Source organism: Rattus norvegicus, chromosome 1, assembly GCF_036323735.1.
Source record: "Rattus norvegicus strain BN/NHsdMcwi chromosome 1, GRCr8, whole genome shotgun sequence".
In the NCBI taxonomy this organism is placed as follows: Eukaryota; Metazoa; Chordata; class Mammalia; order Rodentia; family Muridae; genus Rattus; species Rattus norvegicus.
Window position 1 is genome coordinate 243,113,370 of NC_086019.1, and position 13,183 is coordinate 243,126,552.

A 13,183-nucleotide genomic window follows, 5' to 3' on the forward strand; every position below is an offset into this window, starting at 1 on the left:
GGGGATATAGGAACAGACAGGCAGCTGTACCCTCAGTTCTGGTCTGAGCCCAGGACCGAACTGAACCAAGCAAACAGCTCCCTGCACCCAAATCCCGTGGGGGAGAGAGGTTGACCCTTAGAAATGTGGATACTCCTGAGATGTCAAAGGAGAATACACTCTGCCCACAGTCCAGACACAAGAGGGAATTACATGGTGCCAACTGTACCCGCTAGGTGCAAGGACCTACGAGAAATCGGGGACATGACCCTTTGTTTCCTGCCCACGCCTAGTGCTGGAAGACAGTCCCCAGGAGCACCCACACACCTGAAATCTGAGGGCCTGTTCTCAGGAAAGGCTGAAAGAAACAGGAAAACAGTTCTACGGGAGTGCTGACACAGAGGCCTATGGCAGGGTCAAGACACTCAGAAACAGCAAGACAAGCAAACACCAGAGAAAACCCAATGGCTAGAGGCAAGTGCAGGAACCTAAGCAACAGAAACCAAGACTACTTGGCATCATCAGAGCCCAGTTCTCCCACCAAAGAAAATACTGGATATCCAAACACACCAGAAAAGCAAGACTTGGATTTAAAATCGCAGGTTTTGATAATGATGGAGGACTTTAAGAAAGACATAAAGAACCCCCTTAAAGAAACACAGGAAAACACAAGTAAACAAGTTTCCTTCCCCTAGAGAGGAAAGACAAAAATCCCTTAAAGAATTACAGGAAAACACAAACAAACAGGTGAATGAATTGAAAATGGAAAAAGAAACAATAAAGAAAGCATAAAGGGAGACAATCCGGATACAGAAAACCAAAGGAAGAGACAAGGAGCCATAGATACAAGTATCACCAACAGAATACAAGAGATAGAAGAAAGAATCTCAGGGGCAGAAGATACCATAGAAAATATCGACACAACTGTCAAAGATGTAAAATGCAAAAAGCCTAGCCCAAAACATACAGGAAATCCAGGAAACAATGAGATCAAACCTAAAGATAATAAGTATAGAAGAAAGTGAAGACTTCCAACTTAAAGAGCCAGTAAATATATTCAACAAAATTATAGAAAACTTCCCTAACCTAAAGAAAGAGATGCCCATAAACATAAAAGAAGGCTACAGAACTCCAAATAGATTGGACAAGAAAAGAAACTCCTCCCGTCACATAATAGTTAAAACACCAAATGCACACAAAAAAAGAAAGAATATTAAAAGCAGTAAGGGAAAAAGGTCAAGTGACATATAAAGGCAGACATATAAGAATTACATCAGACTTCTCACCAGAGACTATGAAAGCCAGAAGATCCTGGACAGACCCTAAGAGAACACAAATGCCAGCCCAAGTTACTGTATCCAGCAAAACTGTCAATTAACATAGATGAAAAAAATCAAGATATTCTATGACAAAACCAAATTAACACAATATCTTTCTACAAATCCAGCCATACAAAGGATAATAGATGGAAAACTCCAACGCAGGGAGAGAAACTGCACTGTACAGAAAGCAAGAATATAATATCCTAACAATAAACCAAAAGAGAGACAAGCAAGCATGATTCCACCTCTAACAACGAAAATAACAGGAAGCAAGGAAGCAACAATCACTATTCCTTAATATCTCTCAACATCAATGGACTCAATTCCCCAATAAAAAGACTTAGACTAACAGACTGGATACGTAAAGAGGACCCAGCATTTTGCTGCCTACAGGAAACACACTTCCGAGACAAAGACAGACACTACCTCAGAGTAAATGGCTGGAAAACAACTTTATAAGCAAATGACCCAAAGAAACAACCTGGAGTTGCCATTATAACCTCAAATAAAATTTACTTTCAACCAAAAGTCATTAAAAAAGATAAGGAAGGACACTTCATATTCATCAAAGGAAAAATCCACCAAGATGAACTCTCAATCCTAAATATCTATGCTCCAAATGCAAGGGCAACTACATTCATAAAAGAAACTTTACTAAAGCTCAAAGCACATATTACACCTCACACAATAATAGTAGGAGATTTCAACACCACATTCTCATCAAGGGACAGATCATGGAAACAGAAATTAAACATAGACTAAGAGAAGTCATGAACCAAATGGACTTAACAGATATTTATAGAACATCCCATCCTAAATCAAAAGGATATACCTTCTTCTCAGCACTTCATGGAACCTTCTCCAAAATTGACCATATAATTGGTCACAAAACAGGAAGATAGAAATAATCCCATCCATCCTATCAGATCACCACACACTAAGACTGGTCTTCAATAACAACGATAATGACAGAAAGCCCACTATATATGGAAGCTGAACAATGCTCTACTCAATGACAACTTGGTCAAAGAAGAAATAAAGAAAGAAATTAAAGACTCCTTAGAATTTAATGAAAAGGAAGATACAACATTCCCAAACTTATGGGACACAATGAAAGCGGTACTAAGAGGAAAACGTATAGCTCTGAGTGCCTGCAAAAAGAAATAGGAGAGAACATGTGTCAGCAGCTTGACAGCACACCTAAAAGCTCTACAGCAAAAAGAAATAAATAAACCCAAAAGGAGTAGAAGGCAGGAAATAATCAACTCAGGGCTGAAATCAACCAAGTAGAAATAAAAAGGACTATACAAAGAATCAACAAAACCAGGATCTGGTTCTTTGAGAAAATCAACAAGTAACATAAACCCTTAGGCAGACTAACTAGAGGTCACAGAAAATATATCCAAATTAACAAAATCAGAAATGAAAAGGTAGACATACCAACAGAATCTGAAAAAAATTAAATAAATCATCAGATCCTACTACAAAAGATCTTTCATGCTCATGGATTAATATAGTAAAAATGGCCATTTTGCCAAAAGCAATCTACAGATTAAATGCAATCCCCATCAACATTCCTATTCAATTCTTTATAGAGATAGAAAGAGCAATTTGCAAATTCATTGGAATAACAAAAAACCCAGGAGAGCTAAAACTATACTCGACAATAAAAGAACTTCTGGGGGAATCACTATCCCTGACTTCAAGCAATATTACAGAGCAATAGTCATAAAAACTGTATGATATTGGTACAGAGACAGGCAGGTAGATCAGTGGAACAGAATTGAAGACCCAGAAATGAACCCACATACCTATGGTCATTTGATCTTTGACAAAGGAGCTAAAACCATCCAATGGAAGAAAGATAGCATTTTCAACAAATGGAGCTGGTTCAACTGGAGGTCAGCATGGAGAAGAATGCAAATCGATCCATTCTTATCATCATGTACAAAGCTTAAGTCCAAGTGGATCAAGGACCTCCACCTCAAACCACATACACTGAAACTAATAGACGAAAAAGTGGGGAAGAGTCTCAAACACATCTGCACTGGAGAAAATTTCCTGACCAAAACACCAATGACTTATGCTCTAAGATCAAGAATTGACAAATTGGACCTCATAAAACTGCAAAGCTTCTGTAAGGCAAAAGACACTGTCATTAGGACAAAACAGCCACCAACAGATTGGGAAAAGATCTTTACCAATCCTACATCTGATAGAGTGCTAATATCCAAAATATACAAAGAACTCAAGAAATTAAACTCCAGAGAGCCAAATAACCCTATTAAAAATGTGGTACAAAGCTAAACAAAACATTCTCATCTGAGTATTATCGAATGGCTGAGAAACACCTAAAGAAATGTTCAACATCATTAGTCATCAGGGAAATGCAAATCAAAACAACACTGAGATTGCACCTCACACCAGTCAGAATGGCTAAGATAAAAAACTCAGGTGACAGCAGATGCTGGCAAGGATGTGGAGAAAGAAGAACACTCCTCTATTGCTGGTGGGATTGCAAACTGGTACAACCACTCTGGAAATCAGTCTGACAGTTCCTCAGGAAATTGGACATTGCACTACCTGAGGATCCAGCTATACGTCTCTTGGGCACATACTCAAAAGATGCTCCAATGTACAACAAAGACACATGGTCCACTATGTTCATAGCAGCCTTCTTTATAATAGCCAGAAGCTGGAAAGAACCCAGATACCCTTCAACGGAGGAATGGATTTTTAAAAGGTGGTACTCTACACAATGGAGTACTACTCAGCTATCAAAAACAATGACTTCATGAAATTCAGAGGCAAATGGAGTGAACTAGAAAATATCATCCTGAGTGAGGTAACTCAATCACAAAACAACACACTTGGTATGAACTCACTGATAAGTGGATATTAGTCAAAAAGCTTGAATTATCCAAGATGCAATCCACAGACCAAAGGAAGCTCAAGAAGAAGGATGGACCAAATTGTGAATGCTTCCACTCCTTCTTAAAAGGGGGGAAAATATCCATAGGAGGAGATATGGAAGCAAAGTTTAGAGCAACGACTCAAGTAACAGCCATTCTGAGCCTGACCCACATGTGGCCCATATATATACAGCCACCAGAACTAGATAAGATTGATGAAGCAAAAAATGCATGCTGAAAGGGACCAGATATAGATTCCTCCTGAGAGACACATCCACATGTCCAATACAGAGGTCATTGCTAGCAGCAAATCACTGAACTGAAAACAGGACCTCCTTAGGGGGAATTAGTGTTGAAAGAGTTGAAGGAGCTTGCAACCCCATAAAAGAACAATGCCAACCAACCAGAGTTTCCAGGGACTAAACCACTACCAAAAGACTATACATGGACTGACCCAGGGCTCCAACTGCATATGTAGCAGAGAATAGCCTTGTTGGGGTACCAGTGGAAGGGGAAGCCCTTGGTCCTGCCAAGGTTGGACCCCCAGTGCAGGGGAATATGGGAGGGCAGTATGTGCTGTTCGGAATACCCATATGGAGGAAGGGGAAGGGAGGGTATCAGGGCTTATGGCAGGAAACTGGGAAGGGGAATAACATTTAAAATGTAAGTAAAGAAATATATCTAATAAAAATTTTTAAAAAAAGAATGTTGACAGGATTATCTCCACATGCTACTAACAAACTAAATTCAATTAACATGTTAATAAAATGATACACCATAAGGAGTATTTATTCCTGGAAAACAATGATGGTTCAACTTATCAAAATCAGTCACTGGAACACAGGACATTAAAAAAAAAAGAAGCTTTTTAAGATCCAACACATTTTCATAATCAGGCACATACAGTAAAAAACATACTCAAAATAGAAGAAAACCACCACAACATAATGAAGGTCATATCTAAAGAGGTCACAAATATTATAATTGTCAATCGGTTGCCTACTTCTGTGATAAAATATACAAGAAAATAAGATTAAATAAAGGTGTATTTTGACTCATAGTTTTAGTCCATTGTGAGCAACTCTGTTGTTTCTTAGCCATGGGGAGACCAAGTATAATAAGAGGAGAATGCGCAAGAACAAAGTTGTTGACATCATGGCAGCCATGAAGAAGAGAAAGAGGGAGATGAAAGAGAAAGGGAGGGAAAAGGAGGGGAGGGTCAAGTTCTCAGTGACCTCCTCCAGCTAGATCCTACCTCCTAATAACCCAGTTTGTTGATTTATCAAGGGATTAGCCCATTGATAAGGTTAGCACCCTCAAATCCCAATCACCTCTCAATGGCATCAACATCCAGGGCCAATATCTTTAACACATAAGGCCATGAGACTGTGAGCCCATAAGGAAATGCATAAGTACATCCTAATATCAGTTAATATTGAAAGACTACAAGTTGTTTATATTTTCCCTATTATCAGAAAGAAGCCAAGAAATCCTAGTCCAGCCACCTCTACTCAGCGTAGAATGTTCCACTTGTCCTAGACAGAGAAATTAGGCTAAGTAAATAGCATTCAAGCTGGTTAAAAAGTAAAATAGCCTTATATGCAGAATCTCCTGAAAGTTTTCCTCTTTAAATATTCTGTTACAGATAATAAATTCAAAGGAGCTTCAGAGTACAAAATCAAACTTTAAAAAAAAAAAACAGTTCCAATTTTATGTGCCATTGATGAACAATACGGGAGTAAATTTCAAAAATTGTTCTGTTTACATTGACGATCAAAACTAATGAAATAATTTAAAATAAATTCAGTCAAGGAGCCAAAAGACTTGTATAATTCAAACCACAAACACTAGAGAGAAAAATTAAAGATGACACAAATAAATGAAGAAAACATCCCATACCCAGGTACCAGAAAAACTAATATTGTTAAAATTCCATACTGTATAAGGAAGAATCATATTATATGCAATGTCTGTCAAAATCTCAAAGATATATTTTTCAGATACAGAACAATGCATTAGAGCATTCCTGTCAAGTTTTAATATGCACATCAAATAGATTCCTATTGGTGGAGATGCAAAATGGAACAGAAGCTTATGTAGAACATCATGAACATTCCTCCGGATATTTAGTGTTGTGGTGTCATGTGACCTGCCAGTCTCACATCTGGGATAGAGCCAAAAGAAAAGACAGCAGAATCTTGAAGACTTGCACAGTTAGGTTTCAATTCAAAATTAGTTAAAATGGCCAAGGGATAAAGGCTACCCCAATGTTCATCAACTGACAAAATGGTTAAAGAGAGTTAAAACAAACCTACAACTCGACATCTATTTAAGCCCCGAGGAAACAAGTCCTGTCCCATCCTATGGTATAGATGAACCTTAAGTATAATGTGTTAAATGATAAGATCCTCCAGTAAAAAGACAAGTAACTTCTCAGCCATTCAATAGTCCTCAGTTGAGAATTCTTTGTTTAGCACTTTACCCCGTTTTTAATAGGGTTATTTGATGCTCTGGAGTCTAACTTCTTGAATTCTTTGCATATATTGGATATTAGCCCTCTATCAGTTGTAGGATTGGCAAAGATCTTTTCCCAATCTGTTGGTTGCCGTTTTGTCCTAACAACAGTGTCCTTTGCCTTACAGAAGCTTTGCAGTTTTATGAGATCCCACTTGTCGATTCTTGATCTTAGAGCATAAGCCATTGGTGTTTTGTTCAGGAAATTTTCTCCAGTTCCCATGTGTTCGAGCCTCCCCACTTTTTCTTCTGTTAGCTTCAGTGTATCTGGTTTGATATGGAGGTCCATGATCCACATGAACTTGAGCTTTGTACAGGGCAATAAGAATGGATCGATTTGCATTCTTCTCCATGCTGACCTCCAGTTGAACCAGCTCCATTTGTTGAAAATGCTATCTTTCTTCCATTGGATGGTTTTAGCTCATTTGTCAAGTAACCATAGGTGTGTGGGTTCATTTCTAGGTCTTCAATTCTATTCCATTGATCAACCTGCCTGTCTTTACCAATACCATACAGTTTTTAATCACCATTGCTCTGTAATATAGCTTGAGTTCAGGGACAGTGATCCCCCCCAGAAGTTCTTTTATTGTTGAGGATAGTTTTCACTTTCCTGGGTTTTTTTGTTTTTCCAAATGAATTTTCAAATTGCTCTTTCTAACTCTATAAAGAATTGAGTTGGAATTTTGATGGGAATTGCATAGAATCTGTAGATTGCTTTTGGCAAAATGGCCATTTTTACAACAGGGAATGCAAATCAAAACAACCCTGAGATTCCACCTCACATCAATCAAAATGGCTAAGATCAAAAACTCAGGTGACAAGAGATGCTGGTGAGGATGTGGAGAAAGAGGAACACTCCTCCATTGTTCGTGGGATTACAAGCTGATACAGCTACTCTGGAAATCAGTCTGGAGGTTCCTTAGAAAAATGGACATTTTACTACCTGAGGTCCGAGCTATACAACTCCTGTGCATATACCCAAATGATCCTCCAACACATAACAAGGACACATGCTCCACTATGTTCATAGCAGTCTTATTTATAATAGCCAGAAGCTGGAAAGAACCCAGATGCCCTTCATCAGAGGAATGGATACAGAAAATGTGGTACCTTTACACAATGGAGTACTATTCAGCATCAAAAATGATGATCTCATGAAATTCATAGGCAAATGGATGGAACTAGAAAATATTGTCCTGAGTTAGGTAACCCAATCACAAAAAAACACACATGGTATGCACTCACTGATAAGTGGATATTAGCCCAAAAGCTCTGATAACCCAAGATACAATCCACAGACCACATGAAGCTCAAGAAGAAGGATGACCAAAGTGCAGATAATGCTTCAGTCCTTCTTAAAAGGAGGAACAAAAATATTTATAGGAGGAGATATAGAGACAAAGTTTGGAGCAGAAACTAAAGGAATGGTCATTCAGAACCTGCCCCACCTGGGGTCCAACCCATATACATACAACCACCAAACCCAGATAATAATGTGGATGCCCAGAAGTACATGCTGACAGGAGACTGATAGCTGTCTCCTGGGAGGCTCTGTCAGAGCATGACAAATACAGAAGCAGACACTCAAAGCTACCCATTGAACTGAGAATGAGGTCCCCATTGGAGGAGTTAAAGGATTGAAGGAACTGAAGGGGTTTGCAACCCCATAAGAACAACAATATCAACCAACAAGAGCTCCCAGGGACTAAACCAGCATCCAAAGAGTACATGACTCCAGCTGCATATTAGCAGAGGATGGCCTTGTTGGGCACCAAAGGGAGAAGAAGCCCTTAGTCCTGCCAAGACTGGACCCCTACAGTGTAGGGGAATGTCAAAGTGGAGAGGCAGGAAGAGGTGGTGGTTGGATGGAAAGGGGATAACGTTTGAAATGTGAATTTTTTTTAAAAAATCCAATAAAAAAATGACAAGTAATATATGTGTTCACATTTATGAAGTACCTAAAGCAGTACAAATCAGAGAATAGCGACTGTCAGGAGGTGAGAAGGGGAAGATGAAGTGTATGACCACTGATTAAGTACAGAGCTTTGGGATTTTATTTTGAAAGAGTTCTAAAGATCTGTTTCACAATTTAAGTACCATTAACACTGATAAATTATATGCTTAAACTATTCAAAATGGTATGTAAATTTTACACTATGTGTTTTTGCCACAATTAAAAAATTAAAGTTTTTCCAATGCACAGATTAAATAAGTAGATAAAAAGCTCTGCAATGTTTTATGAAATTAATGCAAACCTAATGTTAAATCAAAAGTAGCTGTAGACAGGGCTCAATCGTGAAAATTACCTATTCTATCATCTAGACCTGTTCCATCTTCTCCCTCTTCCCCTGGTGCTCACAAAGAGCCAACTATGACCCAAGCGCTATGCTTGCACACACGGAAAAAAATCTGTTCTCATCATGGAATCTACATCCTACTCATCCTAGCTATTTAAAAAGGAACTATAATAGGTACTATCGTGGTTTGCAATTTTGTACCGAAGACCCCTGAGCTGAATGGTTGCTTTCCAGCATACAATGCTATTAAAGGAAGGTGGAACCTTCCAACGGAAGTCTAGTGGGAAGTCTTAAATCATCAGGGGAGGGTCCTTGAAAGGGAATGTGGGTCCCTTTCCCTTCCTCTCTTTTTAGCTTCCAGCTGCAGAGTGAGGCTTTCTCTGCTCTCATCTCCCAATGATTCATGAAACCAATAGCAATGCAGTCAATAAATCATCATAGGAAAATTCTAGAACTATTACCCAAAGAAACCTGGCCTCTCTTTAATTTGATTGTTTCGGGTGTTAACAAGAAAAGTGAAGGCTCTCTGCTCCTCCCTTGTTCCAGAGACAGCTGCATCTTCTCCTGCAGTGCCAGCCTCGTCCAGTAGACAAGATGATGAAGGTCAGTGTGAACGGATTTGGCTATTGGGCACCTGGTTACCAGGGCTGCCTTTTCTGCATCTGGCAAAGTAGAGATTGTTGCCATCAACAGCTCTTTCATTGACCTCAACTACATGGTCTTCATGCTCCAATACGGCTCTACCCGTGGAAAATTCAACGGCACAGTCAAGGCTGATGATGGGAAGCCTGTTATCAATGGGAAGCCTATCACCATCTTCCAAGAGCAAGATCCCACTAACATCAAATGGGGTGATGCTGGTGCTGAGTATGTTGTGGAGTCTACTGGTGTCTTCACCTCCATGGAGAAGGTTAGGGATCACCTGAAGGTTGGGAGCAAAAGGGTCATCATCTCCACCCCTTTGGCCAATGCCCCCATGTTTGTGATGGGTGTGAACCATGAGAAATATGACAACTCCCTCAAGATTGTCAGCAATGCATCCTGCACCAACTGCTTAGTCTTCCTGGCCAAGGTCACCCATTACAAATTTGGCATTGTGGAAGGTCTCCTGACCATCCCATCACTGCCAATCAGAAGACTGTGGATAGCCCCTCTGGAAAGCTGTGGAATGATGGTGGTGGGGCAGCCCAGAACATTATCCCTGCAGTCACTGGTGCTGCCAAAGCTGTGGACAAAGTCATCCCAGAGCTAAATGGGAAGCTCACTGGCATGGCCTTCCATGTTCCTACCCCCAATGTATCTGTTGTGGATCTGACATGCCGCCCGGAGAAACCTGCCAAGTGTGATGACATCAAGAAGGTGGTGAAGCAGGCATCTGAGGGTCCACTAAAGGGCATCCTGAGCTACACTGAGGACCAAGGTTGTCTCCTGGGATTTCAACAGCAACTCTCACTTTTCCACCTTTGATGCTGGGGCTGGCATTGCTCTCAATGACAACTTTGTAAAGCTCATTTCTTGGTATGACAATGAATATGGTTATAGCAACAGGGTAGTAGACCTCGTGGCCTACATGGCCCCCAAAGAGTAAGAAACCCTGGACCACCCACCCCAGCCCAGCAAGGATACTGAGAGCAAGAGAGAGGCCCTCAGTTGCTGAGGAGTCCCCATCCCAACTCAGCCCCCAACACTGAGCATCTCCCTCACAATTCTATCCCAGACTCCATAATAACAGGAAGGGCCTAGGGAGCCCTCCCTTCTCTCTTGAACACTATCAATAAAGTTTGCTGCACCTACAAAAAAAAAAGAAAGGAAGGAAGGAAGGAAGGGAGAGAGAAAGAGAGAGGGGGAGGAAGGAAGGAAGGAAGGAAGGAAGGAAGGAAGGAAGGAAGGAAGGAAGGAAGGAAAAGAAAAGGGAAGAGAAGAAAAGAAAGAAAAGTTGACTAAGGGGTTGAAATGTGAAAAAAATCTGTGACAACACACTTGGAACTTTAAATAAACTAAAATGAATCCTTAGTAATGACCATGGAGGAGTCTAATCCAAGGAAGATAAAGTCAGTTTAATATTAGAAAATTATGCCTGAGTACGGTGGAGTTAAGGCAGAATAGAGGTTAGGGATGGGGAGGTGAGAAAGACAAATCTTCTGGCCTTAGAAGAAGGTGAAAGACATCTTTCTTTTGCAGTTCATTCATTTACTGATTCATTGACTCGGTTGTTTACCTAAGACCCATTCATTTATGGACGTTTGATGGAAACCAAGCAAAACACAACTGAATCCTTTCCTCAGGAAACCAATACTCTAAAAGGCCTATTATCTTACCAGTACCCATAAAACCATGTTAGAAGACAATTTTTAAAAGGTGAAATGAGCCAATTCAATCCAGATTTATATATATGCAGGTTTATTAGGAAGCTGCTCTCTAGCAGGCAAGTTCATTGGCCAAAAGGAAGAAGGCCAGGGAAGCTGCCCCCCAGAAGGAGAGAAGGGAGGTGGAAGAGAATGTGCAAAGAGAATGAAAAGTGGGGAAGAAGCAGAGGAAGAGGAGGCATCAAAATGTCTGGATTGTATACAGAAGAGCCTATGGGGGAGGGGCAGCCCAGCCCATGAGTGGGTTGGGGATTGGGTATGCCAGGCAGGGACTGAGGGACTGTTTAAGAACCGGGAGACCTGGGGCTGGGGATTTAGCTCAGTGGTAGAGCGCTTACCTAGGAAGCGCAAGGCCCTGGGTTCGGTCCCCAGCTCCAGAAAAAAAAAAAAAGAACCAGGAGACCTGGTCTGCTTTGATATGTAAAATATGTAGTTCAGCCCCTTGTCCCAGGGTCCCAGGGTCTGAAACCAAGCAGGTGGTTTCTAGTTCATTAAGATACACAGTAAGAAGAACTAGAAATCTTGACAAAATGCAAAGTACAATTTGGGGTGGCAAATGATGTGAGTTAACATAAAGCAATACAAAGATGCAAGATGTACGCGGTCACGACTATTTGAATTGTTTTTTTTTTTATTAACTTGAGTATTTCTTATATACATTTCGAATATTATTCCCTTTCCCGGTTTCCGGGCAAACATCCCCCTCCCCCCTCCCCTTCCTTATGGGTGTTCCCCTCCCAACCCTCCCCCCATTGCTGCCCTCCCCCCATAGACTAGTTCACTGGGGGTTCAGTCTTAGCAGGACCCAGGGCTTCCCCTTCCACTGGTGCTCTTACTAGGATATTCATTGCTACCTATGGGGTCAGAGTCCAGGGTCAGTCCATGTATAGTCTTTAGGTAGTGGCTTAGTCCCTGGAAGCTCTGGTTGCTTGGCATTGTTGTACTTTTGGGGTCTCGAGCCCCTTCAAGATCTTCCAGTTCTTTCTCTGATTCCTTCAATAGGGGTCCTATTCTCAGTTCAGTGGTTTGCTGCTGGCATTCGCCTCTGTATTTGCTGTATTCTGGCTGTGTCTCTCAGGAGCGATCTACATCCGGCTCCTGTCAGTCTGCACTTCTTTGCTTCATCCATCTTGTCTAATTGGGTGGCTGTATATGTATGGGCCACATGTGGGGCAGGCTCTGAATGGGTGTTCCTTCAGTCTCTGTTTTAATCTATTTGAATTGTTAAGGAGAAAGCAAAAACACCAAACCACAAAAAAGAATGTAATCGGGTGAAACGGTCCTTCAAAGGATTTTTTTTTTATTTTACAAGCTGTGGCTGTTTAAGCAGTAACAATGTTGATGAGTATTTTTAAGTGCAATCTTTCTAAAGTAACTTGTGTGCTTCCCAGCCTTGGGAAACGGGATCTACAAAACGAACCCATCCAATGACTCAGCGGCCTTAGCACACAAGACAGATGCCACGCTGCCTGGGGCTCAGTCCGGCCCTCAAGAGCAGCGAAATTAGCAACATTTCCCACACGCCAGGCCCAAATTTCTTGGTTTTTCGTTCTTCAATGTTTTTCTCCAACTTTTTACAGTTTTTATCTCAAACACACTGGGGTTTAGAGCTGTGTAGGACATGGAGATTAACTGGCTGAACTCCGTAGCTTTTCAGTGAGAGAAGCCATTTCCCTTTCTCCACGCAGAATACTCTGGCTCCAGTTTGGCTGTTTTAATGTATTTAATGTGCCTGCTGTGAGTTACTTGTCTCCCTTATTTTCTGCTTCTAGCCTCACAACTGGGAAGCCAGA

General features: G+C 40.9%; 1 protein-coding gene and 1 pseudogene across 3 annotated transcripts in view; one reads left to right on the forward strand and one right to left on the reverse strand.

Moving 5' to 3' along the window:
* Htr7 (5-hydroxytryptamine receptor 7) overlaps positions 1-13,183 on the reverse strand; it is a 124,573-nt gene that overhangs the window by 64,306 nt on the left and 47,084 nt on the right. The gene's annotated exons all lie outside the window — the stretch shown is intronic.
* LOC108353431 (glyceraldehyde-3-phosphate dehydrogenase pseudogene) lies at positions 9,607-11,778 on the forward strand (annotated as a pseudogene).